At 37.6% G+C, this 17,123-nt stretch overlaps 1 protein-coding gene across 1 annotated transcript in view; it reads right to left on the bottom strand.

The window, feature by feature from the left end:
* The window catches only part of LOC149802060 (aldehyde dehydrogenase 1A1-like), a 63,580-nt gene extending 50,624 nt beyond the window's left edge, over positions 1–12,956 (bottom strand). The window contains exon 1 of the mRNA XM_089956885.1: positions 12,854–12,956. The gene's annotated coding sequence lies outside the window, so the exon portion shown is untranslated. The remainder of the gene's footprint in view (positions 1–12,853) is intronic.
* Positions 12,957–17,123: the final 4,167 nt, after the last annotated feature.

The following is a 17,123-nucleotide window of genomic DNA, read 5'->3' as shown; positions in this document are numbered from 1 at the left end:
TTCCCGGGTTCTTCCTCCACTATTAATACTGGCCGCCATGTATAGCCTATAGTGTGCTCAAAAATGGCGTTAAACCCCACAACAACAACAGCAAGGAAATCTGGTGTTCAATACAGATCTTCAGTCTGTAATGCGATTCCCTATCGACGCACACATAAACTTTCCGGACCTCACAACCAGACTGAAACAACTTTTACAACTTTAAGTATTCAACAACAGTCCATTTATAAAATACCGGGAATGATTTCTTGCTACACAATTTAAATTGTTCCCAAATGTCAACACACATTTGTAATTTTACAAGTTGTCTCGTACTGGGTTAAAATGGACACTATTACCGTTGAGGATAACAAGGGAGAACTGTAAGTATTTTTGGGGCAGTTTATCGCCATTTCACGGTAACTACCACCGAGTCAGTTGACATTGACAACAATATTTTGGACAGAATGTTAGTTCTCAGAGGACGATGGTGAGGAAAGTGATACCAATGATGACAAAGACAAAGTATTTTACCGCTAAAATCTTGTGTTGAAGGTTCTTAAAATCCAGACATAGTAAGAAATCTTCAGGAAACCATGTCAAGATTTGAGGCCTGGTTAGAAAGGCCCCTACGTTCGAAGAAACGTGTCCTTGTGTTACGTGTTTAGGCTCTAATAAACAGTTACAAAAGAAAGTGTGAAAACACGCTTTGAAAAATTTAACAAATAATTTATTTCCTTGGGGAAAAAATGTAAAAATGAAAAAAAAATTACGGTTTTAAGAATTAAATCCAAAAATAGTAGAAGAATAATCCACGAATTAAATTTTAGAAGTCCTGGTAATGAAATGTCCTGATGAATTCAAGTTCGAGTCCCGACGAAAAATCCAAAATGGAAGGCGATGACGTATACTGTAGTCTTTATATTACGGATGTCTACAGTTTTTGTTGATTCGCAAACAATATTCAGGCCTTTGAATTTCCGAATAAAATTTAAAGAAATGTCTTTGTCCAATAATCCTGTATGAGCAGTCAAATATTTCCAGATAATAGAATGTTTTAGAATCCAAACAATTTAAATAATAATTAAAATAACTCTAAACTAGTCGCAAACACTTTACCAGTGTCTAAGGTAAAATCCCAACTGAGATTATTTCTCTATAGACAAAGGTTACAGACAAATAATGCGCAAAACAGATACCGGTTTGAGGGTCACGTGATCATATTCCAGAATGGTTTAGAAGGTATCTACACGTCTAAGGTCACGTATTACATACAGTACAACCTCGATTTCACTATTATCATTCACACATTAAAAATTAAACAAAAAGTTGTTTGCTTGAGTCTCAATCAAGGCCAGGAACGAGGTCATCAAAAGATACAATGTTCGGTGTTTACAATTAAACAGTCAGGTCAAACGAATTTCTGGAAAATATCAAATTCCTAGAAAACAAAATTACATTACTTTGACGTAATGAAATTTAACACAAAAAAAAGATTTTAAAACTTACGAATAATTAAATTAAATCAAATATACAGAACACATGTTTAATTAGACACTTAAATTTAAGCCCACCTGGCTACTTTAATAAAACCGGATGGTTTTTACTGTGAACCATATATACTAAATAGGTACAACATATAGCCAGACAATTAAGGTACAGTAACTATGGGTACAGTATTTGAACTTCAGCTGAGTTCGCTAATTGCTAGAAAGTGCTGAATTCCTGGAGCAAAAACCTCAAATAATACTAAGAAACCGAAGAACAAAATCATTTGAACCCTGTGCACGTTGGTCCCGTTCCCTGCTGCAGGAATGATGACCTAGGGAAGATACGTATTAAAATGTAAATCTAAAATACCAAATAACCCATTTCAGCTTCAGATGTTAAAAAATAATGTTCTGCGAAAAAACTTTGGGGAGGAAATTTAAGTCGTGAAACTTCGATTTGTTTATTAATATTACGGCGGAACAGAATTTATTTAGTAAACCTGAGGATAAAACGAAAAAGTTTCATCATAACGGTAAAAGTATCACGCGTATATACAGTGGAGCCTAGTTAATCCGGACTCCATTTATCCGGAAATCTCTCTACCCGGATATAATTCAACGGGAACGGAATTTCCTAAACGTTGATTTACTCCGTTAATCAAGAAATCGGCGTTCCGGATCCGGAAATAAAAATCGGGGACCAAAGTGTAAAATTACTATAAAACTTGTATCGATAATCCGGAAATTTCCATATTTTACGTTACAAATGCGTATTCGTTATTTACTAGATTATCGGGTAAATGTTCCAATCGAATGTGCTCCAGGTAAAAACGCAGAGAAGTTTCTTTGAACTAGTTGTCCGGGAATCACATCAATACTACAAAACGCAGACACCGCTGAATCTAAGATAAATATTACATTTCTTGCAGTCTTTACTGTGTCGCTTTCCGCGGCAATTAAAGGTTCCAATCACAGGATCAAACACTAACGCATTTTGTTTCGCAGTAGCGCCCTACAGTCTTAAATCGTAGGTATATTAAGACTATCATTGATAAAATTGAAAAAAAGTTTTACATCGATACTCAGAAAGTTGTACGAGTCCACCTGAGACTCATACTGCATGCGCAGACGTTTGTGTTTCGCGAATCGAGTAATATTTCAACGTTAACGTGTAACCGGCCCGTGCAGTAATAAATGTGAATAGCAATGAAAACCAGCGTTTTGTATGTGCGATCTTGTCGGCGTTTCATCCATCGAGCGATAATACGGATCGGCCTCGAAAATATAAAAAGAACCTGGGCGATCTCCAGTTTGGTAACATTGAATTTATAGTACAGGCCTCAAAGATTGTAACTGAAATGTTTGAGCGACTTAAATCTGACACTACCTTGAATGAGTATACTTGGAGAAAAATACATCGTCCGATTTGACTCTCCACCATTTATTGATCTACTATTGTTGTGCAACATGATAAACGTGGAGAACACTGATGTCTCCGCGGCTCTATAACACTGTGTGTACATAAATAATTTTCAACTAATAGTTTTCTAGCACAGCAAACAATAGAATATTTTCAGGTCAATGCAATGGTTCTACGACTTTCGTCACCTCTTTTGCGGTTTCTCTCATGCACTGGATCAGTGGTGCAAACGTTTAGCCTCACTGATGTCTTCCCATGCAGCCTGTAGCGAATGTAACATATCTTTGGCGAGTTTGCGGCTGGTTATAATATTACGGATTAGTTTCAGGTTTTTCTTGCAGTTTTAAGATGTCATTCACCATTCTCTGCTATGGTATAGCAGACATGTTATGACATATTTATCATAGTCTTTTAAATTGTTGTGTATGTTCGTGTCAAGACCTGGTTGATTACCCTCCCCCGCTGTTACAGTCAATCGTGAGGAAACTATATGGGACCTGGATCCATTGCGCCAACAAGTTCCGAAACTCGTGCCACGAGTGATCAGCCGCACACCATGTCCAATGACTGTAAGGCCACGAATGTCAACGCCACGAAATATCATCAAGATGTTGCAGTTGTCTCTTATTATTTTAGGCAAATGTGCGTATCAATGTGTCACGTGTTTTTTTATGTCGGCGTCATGAAAATATTCTTGCGCAGATGTCTTATCGTTTAAACATTACATTGCCAGACACAAATTTATTATGTTCCGGTTTAAGGTAGTCAATCGCAGACGCTTCATAGATAGTTGAAAATAAGTCAATGGTGGACGAAGATGACGTCTTAGATGATGCAAGCGCTTTCGAAAAACCCTCGAGTACATTATAACACTGTTGGTCGTCCGCCCATGGGTCAATCACATACAACTGATCCATCATTAACCACCTCATGATCAGACTCAACAGCAATTAGGTTTTCCCAGTCTGGTGGGGCCAATGATCAACGTGGAAACTGCGTTTGGAAATATGTCACTCTGCTTGGATGGTCTGAGATTTGTCAGCTCAGAGTAGTCAATGACGGTAAAGTGGGAGATTTTGTATTTAGTAATGCCATGTTAAATGTCAACTGCTTTATAACACAATAGTTCTTTTATATATATTGAACTTGCTTCTACCTATCGACCGAAGCACGGAGGAGAACATGCAAACCGAGTAGATGCTGCATTTAGCGGCATGATCTCTCGTACAAAGCATCAATTGATATTCGTGTGTTCAATACGCCGACCTGGATCTCAGCCATGACTTGAAGGCGATCGCAGAGCCAGGTGTTAGAGAAAGAATTGCCAGATGGATCATCAGATTTGGTGTGAAGGCTAAGATTATCATTGGAGGCCAAGTCACGATATAATAAACATGGATAAGAAACTGACCATTATACAATAGAGTCGTTGTAGTTATTGGAATGGTCATGCTGCTAATGAAACGTTACTGAGTTAGGCAAATATCACCCACGGGGTTACTGGAACATGGTTAGCCAAAATGAGCACATCTGCTTGCCTACAGCGAAGTTCATCAGGCGGATCTTTTGCTATTCGACATGATCGTGTACTGGGAGCCATTCTTGATGTTGTCAACAGATGGAAGCCGAACCACGGACGTCCAAAACTACAGTAATTGTGGCAGACGCGCCTAAACATGTTCACACACGTTCACCACAAACATAGCAACGGCTGTTGAAGGTGTACCCGAGCACACACTTTCTAGGAGCTGTTGCTGTGTTCTTAGCAAAACATACGGTGCGGGGTTCGTGTGGGACATGTCAATAGACATAGACCAGGCTTTAGTGGAACTATTCAACAACACACTTCCATAAAGATTATTTTCGCTTTAATAGCCGCAGGACCGCTCCGGTGGCTTAGTGGTTAGAACGTCCTCCTCGGATGCGACAGATCGCAGATTCGTAGTATTTTATTCATATATTAAATGTATTCACTCAAATAATGAAATTATGTAAACAAAAGGGACACATATACAAATTATTTTTACAGTTCCAAAACCACGCTGGGTTTTAAACCCCCAAAATTAGCCCACGGCTAAAATATTGCATGTATGGAATTACACACTCCGTTACCAGCACACTTAGCTACCAGTCGTACTGGCCAATCAAGCCGTCAGTATTCAAGGTTGGTCAATCAAGCAATCAGCGCGCACACCAATCTCGATCAGCAACGCCCGATCACCTACTACTCGACCAGCATCACCGTTTATTCAGATCTACAGTTGTTATGGTTAATCTTCACAGCTGCTATGGTCGACTTATATGGTTAGCTCTGCAGCTGGCACTACGTCGACTCTGATTACTCCAATAACTTGAATCGCTTCGGTCACTCGGGCCAGCTGAAAATACATCTAGCACGTGCACTATTATGCATGACATGGACATATACGATAAAACGTAATGATGTTATATACGGTAGGTAATACAGATTACATTATCGGCACAATAATTACAAAACAACAAACAGGTTCAGACGTAAACCTAACTGTGCCCGACAAGAATCCTAAGGTATTAAACGTTTCTTAAAAACGCAGCTTTATATTGCTAACATAAATCCCTTGCTCGGTCACAAACCAGAATAGAAAATATTTGTATTACACTACCTAAACCGAAGCTACATAGCAAACATACACAATTTAACTTGGTAGTACAATATTTATAACTTGTACACAAGAAATTAATAATTCACATACCCCTACAGCTGAAGATGTGCAAGTCGTCAAAGTAGACCGCTCACTGACAACATGTTCCGTAATGTGAAGATTTAATCTTACGGTGAGGCATTTATAACAGACGAAGTCGTCATAAATTATCTGTGCGCTGGAAGCATTCAGTTTTTCCCATTGAAAGCACTTCGCACGTGCGTCATAGGATGAACGGAACTCACTAGTTTGAAATATTGTACGATATACATAAATCATCCTTGGGTATCACTGAACACAAAAAAGGAAACCGAATACATGTATTTAATAAATAAAAGGATTTATACAATTCCGTGACAACGGTAATACGGTATTACCTCCAAGATTTATTTTGGCGATCAACACTTGCCAGCACGCGCAAGTATTGATGCCATCCGTGAAAATTTACCGCTTGGTATCCATCGCGGACAAAATTAATTTAGTGCATTGGGATACACTCCTGCAATGTTTCGTAGACTGAAGAAGATTTGCCATATGCACGAATTTACGGCCCTCCCGAAGGCACTCTACATACATGGTGGGTTTTATGTCTTTTATAACTATGACTCGAGGAACTCATTTGGCGATTTTAATATTTCTGACTGAGCCAATTAGGATTGAATACATTTTGGGACTCAGTCCGCATATTCCTCTATGTGTTTGCCTGCGCATTCACCCTTATATTTTCCCACTACTATTGTGTTAATATTCCTCAATAGTGGGTGGTCTCAGTGATATTCGCTGATATCAAATTCAATTTTCAGGTTAAGCCATGTCTCCGTACACAACATCGCTTGAAATGTGCATTTATAATAAGTCCGTGTCCGTGAACAACATCCGTATGTCCTCACCGTATCTTGGTTTGCTTTAGTCATAATAGGCCTCGTATATTTCTAACTTGGATAAGCCCGAACAGACGCACCAACGTAGATAACTTTCGTCAGCTTCAGTTTGGATTTTTTTTACCGTGCACAGCAATGAGTCTGCTGTCAAATAACTTCCGTGACCCTAACGCGGAGTCAGAAATAAGCTTGCGAATTTTATCTTGCTCGCTGTCCCGAACAAGGTAAAGGAGGATTACTTTTCACAGGCTCTTCATCGTTTTTCCGAAAACAGCATTGTCCATGTATTTAAGGAAATCTTTTTAAAGTCATCTGTCGCGGCCTTTGTTAGCTCGCTATTTATTTCGATGCATGGAGCCATCCACGCACTTTGGTAACACTGTGTAACCGACGGATTTGTGGTATATCTATACCCAGTCGCAGATAAAACAGTATTTCCGTACGTGGACCACATAGTTGAACTTGCGACGCAGATTTGGTACAAGCTTTACACATTCGGTAAACTTGTGTCCAGAATCATCAACGATTCCACACTGATATGGTGAAAATCACTCGCGGAGCAGCGACAGCGCTTTTCTGGTTAGCGACAATCATTGTGGGTGTTGCAGAGCTCGTCTTGATTCTCCAGTTCAAATTTCATCAAAGTGCAATATGTCGTTTTTATATTTGTACCCACATATAATTTGTGCATATCCACAGTTATGGCATCGATCTATGTAAAATATCCACGTGGCATGGGCTGCATCATTGCTCAAAAATGGTTATTGTTTTGTCAAGACACATTCTGTAACTGTTTGATTTATTTGAGTCGTATATGTTAATAAGAAGACTGCTAGCGTAGCGGTGACTCATCATAGATATACCACCACGATTCTGCGTTCTAACAAAAATGTGGATCAAGATCGGTCAACAGTTCCGCTCGGCCATACTTATTTGTACACTAATGCGTTCCAAGCTAATCCCGAAGAAGAAAGGTAACGCGAAGGATCGAGGTTATCAACCCACATGTCTGTATTGCTAGACATCTCGATTACATCCGCGATCAGTAACACATCCGTACGCAAATACAGATCGTGATAGTCGCCAATGGTTTTACTATCAAACGCACATGAGACATTGTTCTCGTACGCGTAGACATAGCTAGAAATGCCTTCACGAGACAGCGATGAATGAATCCCTCAGTGTGTGGAAACTGAGTCCCAATCGCTCATTTATTGGTAGGGATAGAATACCTATAAAGTAGAGAGCAAGGCAAACCTGGAACTTTCATTAGCAGCGCCACCACATCGATGAATGATTGTAAAATGATTGTGTCTTCCTGCACCGAGCTTACTAACTAGTTAATCATGCCTGGAATTGAGTAACATCAGTGAGTCAATTAACTTCAGATGTCCCCATCGAAATGTCATTTATTTTTTCAATGTTGTTGGGGATGAGACTTATTGGCGTATTTCGTACCGTTGAAACTCCTTGCATTATTAAATGCCATAATTATTATGCAGGTTATGAAGGGATTTTTATTCGACTTAATAAATTCGGAACTGTAATTGCATGCGCTGTGTGCGGCTCATCTGTGTGCAACAGTGGTGTGGAAGTGATCGCGTACTTTTTCATTGGTGGAGCTTATAGACCCTTTACATACCTATCAATGCGTTCCCGCGGAATACTCGCCTGTGTCGTCACGGGTTATATTCATGTCAGCTGCTAAGAAGAGCTGTTGTCGGATCCATTTTCTGTAACTTGAACGATTTAAGAAACACTTCAACTTAGTTCTGGCTACCATACAACATTGGTGGCCCAGAGGATCCGTCGCATCAAAGCCGGCATGGGACTTGTTAAGCATCTTGCGTCGAATTTGACTGAATCACCGTGGTGGAATTAACGGGAATACTGAAGGATCAAAAGTCCTCTTACACGTACGAATTTTCATTTTTCATTGCACAAAAGTGAATTTTATAACATTCTTCCGGGTTCTGGCATGACTGTTCGCTGAGTTTTTTCACTGATTACACGGAAGTAAAGTCATGAGTGTCAATCAGCTGTTATGTTCTATATACAGCCATTAAACGTCTGCATGAGGATATCCTCTCTCTCGTACTTACAGTGCCGATATATCATTCGTGGAAAATATTTTATCCACACGTAGCGATACCTCACCACCAAACCGTATATGATCGTCAAAAATAACAAATCGACCTAGGTCCGCTTGCTTTGCATATGTGGGAATAGTTGAAAGCAAATACATTAACGGTGTTCTTCAAACCTTTTGGGTAAGGCCTCAGTAACATGTAGAGGGAATTCTGTTTCCAGCTACGGTCCGTATTTTCGTGGTTGCTCTGTATTTTCGCTCGTAGGATACGACGCGGACAAAATCGCCTATTCTGAACATCGATCGTCTTTGTTTTCTATGATAATCACTGTTCTCCGCGGAATATATGCTAGCATTTTTATATAATTCGACTCGTGGAAAGGCTCAAACGGGGAAATATTAAATTGAACTTCCACTTATCTATCGAGAATACATCGTGATCCTAGATTTGAGTGTATTTCTAGCAACTCTAGACTCTTTGCAATAGGTTTATGAATTTCATCATAAATGGTCTACCTGTCTTTGCAGTTTAAGATCACAACACTATGAATCCACATATTTGCGATTTTAAACACATCATTGTCACGGTTAAGCGGCATAATCAAATGCTCATGCAAAACAATATCCATATGGACCGCAGTGATGTTCGCGCGCTGTTGAGGTTAGGTGCTTTACGTCACATCAACACAAATAGATTATTTAGTGCCGAGGCAGTTGTAGTTCAGATCTCTTCCCCAATGACACGCCGCAGTAGGTGACCCAGACTGGTCCGATGGTTTTATTCGAAACCGCATCCTTTTGGTCGTGAGTCCAGCGCAGTAACTACTGAGCCACCGCTATACTCGTCCGCGCGCTATAATGTTGATATAGTTGCTCGTGTGAACCTTTTTGAAAGAAGTTGTATAGCGACTATACCTTGCTAGTATTTGATCGGGATTACTGCCCGATATTCTTCTAAATCACAACAACGTTTATGTAACACTCGTCATTGTGCTTTTTCGGTAGTCCCAGTACTAATGGTACGCGCAATACGGCGGTGACGTTCTTGTTCATCACCAGCCATCTGTATTATTTCGGTCCGCTTCTTTCGTGCAAAAATCTTAATATAATACTGCACTGCACTGTTATTTCGCGAAGCTGTTTAACTGTTAGAAGCAGCTCATCCGGCGGGAGTAATAATAATGTTAGTACATCTGCCTTTGATGTGCCTCTCTGTATCTATATCCCACATTCTCACGCGAGTTTCCTGAAACATTCGCAGCCAGCATGACGGCTTATTAAGTGAAATCATTGTCTAAATGCTTTTTCCGTCAATAACTTTTTGTCATATTTTAAACTTTAACATGATCAGTCATTTCAGTCCTGTCTATTTTTTCATTGACTTCTGTGTCTTTTACAACAGTGACCAGCACCGTGATCAACACATGACTCAAGCAGCTGTGATTTACAATATTCGTAATGGCATGTTCTGCCGCAGAGTTCGTGTTTTCCCAAGCATTTGCCTTTGAATTGATTGCGTCGTATTGTTACTGAATTTTTTATGTATATGCTGCATCTTTATTTAAAAGGTTAATTTTTCCAGCCTCCGCCGTTTAATCTCCTCATAAGCATATGATGGTATCTGAATCAGGATGGTACAATCTAGGCCATTTACTGGAATTTAAGGAGTCTATCATGCGACCACACATATTTTGATGTTTCAGTAATACAAATTTCAAACTCAGCCCTTTGCAAATAAACATGTTTGTTCTTTCCATGGTTATGCCATTGGTTTGCGAGCCTAAATAAAAAAAAAATTCCATCATGGTGTCCGCTCATATAAGCTCAAATGACCCGTTATTGAGTACAGCGCTGACTCTAACACAACGAGACTTTATTTATATCCATCCACGTCAAAAGTGGCGGAGTACTTGCAAATTTTCTCTATAGTTGTTCCTCCATTGTTTTTAGCAATGACTTCGGAGACTTTTTCCTAGTGCTTCCACTGAGTAGCTTCTTCGGCGTTGTATGTCAGTTCATAATATACATCATAACAGACGTCGGATGTGAATGTCATGGTTGTATTATAATGCTGTAAGCATCTCTCTAATTAGTTTCTTAGCAATCGTCGCTGTCTTTAATGTCATCACAGTTCTCACTTGACATTTAAATGTCTTGGTTCGGTGGCAGGACATGAACGTTTCTTGTACAATATCAGGACTTTTCATACTTATCATAAGCTTGATCGCGTGAGCTGTTCCTGTTCTAATAAAATTCCTAACTCGATTAGTTTATCAAGAGCTCTGGATACGTATTTGAAAAAAAAACACTCATCTTCTGAGCCTCTTTAACAAATCTAAATGACGCATTTTAAGCGAAATAGTGATTTACTCTTTTCTGTGACATTACACACGCCATTATTCGGGCAATGTGATTCCCGCATTAGAGATGGTCATAAATCCTTTCAAAGTAATATATACCTCAATAGGTGAAGTTTACAACATCATTTGTATACCGCAGTAATTGCTTATTATAAAATAAGAGTCTCCGCTCAGGTGGTACAGGATTAATTGGAGATTATAAGCACGCTGCTGACTTTAAGCTGCTGTACACTCATTTCTTACAGTAAACAAACGTGTTTTGATAAGTGACAATTACGGTGACAATTTACAACCACAGACGAGCCCCTAGCGTGTTAACGACACATTAGAAGGCTCTGAGATTGTTTCAAACCAGATTATATCTCGAAGAATTATGCTGGCTCATGATCATAATTGATAGCAACCATGCATCGTCATATTTAACTTTTATTTTCATTTACAACCATACTAAGTTCGACGTTTCCTCCATTATAAAGATGATTTTTCTTCGAGTGTGATTCGAACATACGAACATCGATCCAGATTATGACGCTGTAACTGCTTAGTAAACCGAGAACTTTTAACAAGTGAAAAGAACTCGTACGAGAATTTAACAGTACTCGTGAAAACATGCGCCAAGTACGCCTCCCACATTCGACAACCTTCCCAATGCAATCTTATCAAAATTTTAATCAGGTATCAATTTATTACCGATACTCTAATCTGTGTGACAATATTTACTAAAGTAAATGTTCCTTTACTCTTAACATGATTTATTATTATTATTATTATTATTATTATTAGTCCTGTTAATTATACAGTATTCCGCTGCAACGCGCTCATGACTCATTTCCGTTACTAACTTCTCCACGCAAAACTTGACAGGGATATCTAATCTTTAATACATATTTTAGTATTTGTAGTATGCGGTCTTAAACAGCGTCGATTTTCGCTCAGCATGGTTTTCGTCTGTTTGAATCTGGAGATAGGTCCAAACAGTACAATAAACACGCAATTTCACAGATCAAACAGTATGATAAGCATGTATTACACAGATCAAACAGTATGATAAGCATATTATGGCACAGATCAATCCTTCATTAATTATTAGTATTATATTAGTATTATATATTTTAAAGATAACATTTTACTGTTGTGACAACAGCACTAAACGTACATGACGTTTATTCGTTTTTAACCGTTTTTCACCCGGGTGTTTCGTTTTCCTTTTTTATATCGTATTTTAACTGTTTCGGGTGGATGGGGGTGGAGATTACCCCGTACTTCCAAATACGCAGTTGTTAGGTGTTCCTTCTGCTTTTATGTTATTGTTTCTTTACTTCATTTATAATGCTTCTTCCTCTGACGAAAAGCTTGATTAACTCGGAAACACATTAAACTGTTTTGCAACAGTACTCTGCGTGTGTGTGTGTACGGTTACACAACAATTTCCCATCTCTGTGCCATTAGGAATTTTCGTGTCTGCAATGAGTGTCACAATAATAATGAACACTTTGCATAGCTTACTTAGATTGATCTTAAGTTTGCGGTTATTTTCATTTTAACAATTTTCATAATACGCTCTGCTACGATCTAACATGGCATATTACTAGAAACAGTTGTGACATATTTTTTTACATACTTTCAAAGTTCAAAGTTTTTATTCTTGGTAAGTCTATATGTTCATTACTTCCGGTATCATTGATCTACATTATCAGAAATAGCCACGAAAAGTTAATACTGGATAGAATATGAGTTAATGCTGAATGCCACAACAGGCTGCATGGACATTATACTAATAATTCGGCTGTTGTAACCGGAGATGATCGAAGATATGTCTTACATCCATCTAACCCGCCAATTATTCTGACATTAATCAAGATGTTATGGTCATTCAGAAATATGAATGTATTTACCATGGTTCATACTTCAGCGATATACTGCAATAAAATAATCGAGGCGATAGAAGTGTACCTTGTCGCCTTCCTGAACATCAGTTATTTTATCTCCAGTTGTCGGATTTATGGTTGGAAAGGTTTTTCCGCTCTCGGAATTAAGGAATTCATTGTCGATAAAAATCTGAAATTTAGAAAGCTGCTTTTCTAAAATCATGATAGTAAGAAATAAAAAAGTAATACGATTTGTAATTCTGAAATATATTTGAGTTGTTATCGTTTGGCAACGGTCTGGTTCAAATCGACTCTCAAATGATCAATATCATACACTCATTACGAAAATCACATACCTCCATGATAACCGCTCCGGTGGCCTAGTGGCTAGAGCGTCCGCCTCGGATGCGGGAGATCGTGAGTTCGATCCCCGGCCGGGTCATACCAAAGACTTACAAAAATGGTACTAACAGCTGCCTCGCTTGGCGCTCAGCATTAAGAGGTTAGTGTTAGGACTGGTCAGCCCGGTCTCAGGATAATGTGACTGGGTGGGACATCATGCCACATGTCTGCGGCATGATGCCCCAGTGCTAGACATCACTATAAACTGCCACACTGCAGACATCGTAGCGATATGACTGAAAAATTGTTGAAAGCTACGTTAAAAATCCAAATCACACACACATACCTCCATGATTGTGTGTTGCACTTCAAGATAACTTTGGTATTATGTTACTTGTTTACGATAGAATAAATAGTAACACAAGACAGAGTGAAAACAACAAGCTTTAAACAAAAGCTTTAAAAAAAATACAATAATATATATCCCTGTAAAATTTTGTAATTAATGAAAAAATATGAACTTACGGTTTAAAGAAACAAATCCAAAAATAATCCACGAATAAAATTTTAGAAGTCCTAATAACAAAATGTTCAATGATTTTAAATTCGAGTCCCGACGAAGAATCCAAGATGGAAGACGATGACGTATGCTGTAATACATAGTCTTGAAATCTACAGTTCCTTGTAGAAACAAGAAATATCACTCCAGTTTTGGAAATTTGAACAAATTTTTATAAAAACTGTCCTTGTTCAACAATTTCACATGAGCAAACGTATTTTCCAGGGAAATAAAATTAATCCTTTTGAATCCAAGTAATTTGAAATAACTCCAAACAGCACAACATACAACTTCCAGTGTAACAGCCCAACTAACACTGAGAATATCTCTCCAAAACAATGGTTATATCGTATTCCAAACGCAAAAAGGGGGTCACGTGATCATGTTCCGGAACCTTGTGGAAATTATGTACTTGTTAAAGATCACATATACCCTGTGTGGCCCTGACGAAAACCAATCATTTTACTCTAAAAAATATAAAATTTAAAAACAATTGTTTACATCTTAAACACGTATACCCATCATGACCCTGACAACAGCCAATCATTTTAAAATAAAAATAGAACTAATTTATGTGGTTCCTACTAATTTTGAATCAAGGTCAGGGTCTAGACCTGGTGTTTCTAAAACGAACAATCAAGGTCAAACTATTTTCTGGAAAAAGTATCATCTCTAGTGAATAAATTTACATTACAATAGCATGTAATGAAAAATGAAAAAAAAATTAAAACTGACAAACAATTAAATTGAAATATATATATATATATATATATATATATATATATATATATATATATATATATATATATATATATATATATATATATATATATATATAAAATCTGATAGAATTAAATCAAATATACATAGCATTGGTAAACACGTTTACGTGGTCTTTTGACCTTGGAAGTTACTAGAAGTGATGTTGTTGACGAATTTAATGGGATAATGACCCTCATCTTACTTCTTTTATTGTGTGTTAGTTTTTATATAAAAATAGTGATAAATAACATTATTTATTTATATCTTGACATCTGTAGTGGATCAGTCTTTTAGTGGAATTCGTTGAACGTATACTGTGTCTTTTGAATTTTCACTTAGTCTTGTAGAGTAATAAATAACTTGTTGATTTTACTTAAATTGTTGGTTTCACTTCTTTCTGTTACATATTTTCAGACCTAAAGTCAGACCACTCCAGTGGCATGATGCCCCAGTGTTAGACGTCGTTATAAACTGCCACACCACAGACATCGTAGCGATACGACTGCAAAATTGTTAAAGCTACGTAAAAAATTCAAATCACACACACACACACACACACACACACCCCTACCTAAAGATTGCAACTATGTGCTGAACATGGAGAATAATCGATGCAACGGTTACGTCTAGCACAACAGTCCATGCACGTCATGAAAGGATAATTTAGGTTAGAAGCTAATCACATATTGGCAATATCTTATTAAATCTACTGAGCCGCATCTTAATCCTCCAAAGTTCTGTCTGTAAACTAATGCTGTACTAGGCAAGCATTTAAACCGTCTTCGTGCTAATTCCTCCAAAGTTCTGCTTTTGAACTAATATCGTAGTAGGCAAGCATTAAAAAAAAATACTCTAGAATGAAAATAGAAGATATGAAGCACTTCATCCAAGCATGACCTAACGACTGAGTTGGCTCACAGTCGTCTTAAAATTCAAAATGTGAAGAAACTTCATCTATTTAGCCGGCAAAGGACACTAAGATGACTATAATCAGAATGATGCAGCATGGTCATTTTGTGTTTATCTCCGATTCTTCTGAAAAAAAGAACATTTTAGAAACTTTAATTCATAAAGAGCAATGACTCCACAGAACAATATAATACATATCGAGTTTTCCATCAGTCATGAATCGGCGTCTTTACAGAAGAATGTAAGTACCGTACAAGTAGAATCCAACTGCAAAATCTGGGTCTGTGCAGTTTGTTAGGAATAATTAGTAGAAAAAACAACATAAACTCTGATCTGCAGGCGCATAATCATACGGCATATCAAGATCTTTGTTGTTTGTAGTTGCACTCGTCTTACAAATGAGTATATACGGTACATATTGTTTTTTTTTTTTATCAACTGGAAGAAAATCCTGAATAGGCGTCTTGATGCCTCCTATTGATTGGGACGACATACATTAGTCACTAACGTTTTACAAGCAGGCCATTTTGTATATTTCATATACCCCTTATCAACAGCACATGCACATACCTGTTTTCTAAATCTTGAACCCTTTAGCAGATAACGCATATTGGACCTTGAGTACTTCAGGTGACTACATCAATCAATCAAGCCCTAGTCTTTTTCTTCAGGTTCCACAGTAAATGTTTTCTCGTCGTTTTGCTGCAACATCACTAACATAAAATCCAGAGGATCCAGTTAGTGGATAACGCCGAGAAATTGTGGTTGATATTATAAATGTCGTAACAATAAGTACCGAGAGCCTGTATATACCAGCAACCTCAGCGCTATGTCTGATAGATTTATTAAGTGATGATCATAATGCTTGTTCAAATGCTACTGTATATACAACTTTGTCGGTAACGTATTTGGCTTCGGTAAGTTTAATACCAACAGATGCCGGTTTTTCAAAGAACTCATCAATTATTCCATTTATTCTTTTAGGAACATTCAAAAATGTGTTCACGTGAGTAACATAATCAATTCTAACTGAGGTCATTTCATTATTAACCGAAACTAACGAGTTCACCATTGGAAGGTTTTTATTATCGATATATTTCTGCGTTACAGTGTCATTGTCTGATTCTGGTTCTCCAATATCAGTTATTTTATTATTAGACATATTGAGAGAACCAGTCATTGTATCACCGGTTTTGTTTTACTCCACCATGAATACTATCCAATATAGTTGACATAATAACACCGGGCTTAATTTTTTCATTATTATCAAACACAGCTATGCTATTTTCGGTTACTCAATTAATTTTAGCGATAATGTCTTTCAATGAAAGATTGCTTGTTGTTAATTTTCCTTGGTTATCTTGAAGTACAACCACTTCGTTTGGATCTACATTTGCAAGATTTAATAATTCAGATATTTCATCACTAATCTGTTTACTTATATTTTTATGAGTTATTCCGTCGGATTTATGTTTTGTTTAGATGAAGATCTTTCGTAAATATCTCTCATTATACTTTAAGATCTGTTTAAAACGATTAGCGGCTACTTCTATACTCGTGTACGATTTTATGAGGCGGTAATGTTGATAAAGATATAGCGTCGTCTACAGCAATTGCTTTACGCCCGCATATTTGCGGATAGGTTATTCTTTGTGTTAGTAATGTTGAATGCCAGACTGGAGTTTTTATTGTGTTCACGTAATTTGACAATTCTTTTCGTGGAGCCAGGTCATGCGAGTCAAAATAAATAATTCCACGTGAATCAATTGCGTATGCCACCCAA

Source organism: Sinohyriopsis cumingii, chromosome 4, assembly GCF_028554795.1.
Source record: "Sinohyriopsis cumingii isolate HCF-2022 chromosome 4, ASM2855479v2, whole genome shotgun sequence".
Taxonomy (NCBI): Eukaryota; Metazoa; Mollusca; class Bivalvia; order Unionida; family Unionidae; genus Sinohyriopsis; species Sinohyriopsis cumingii.
The sequence above is the reverse complement of the archived record's forward strand: the minus strand, read 5'-3'. Positions and strand labels throughout refer to the sequence as shown.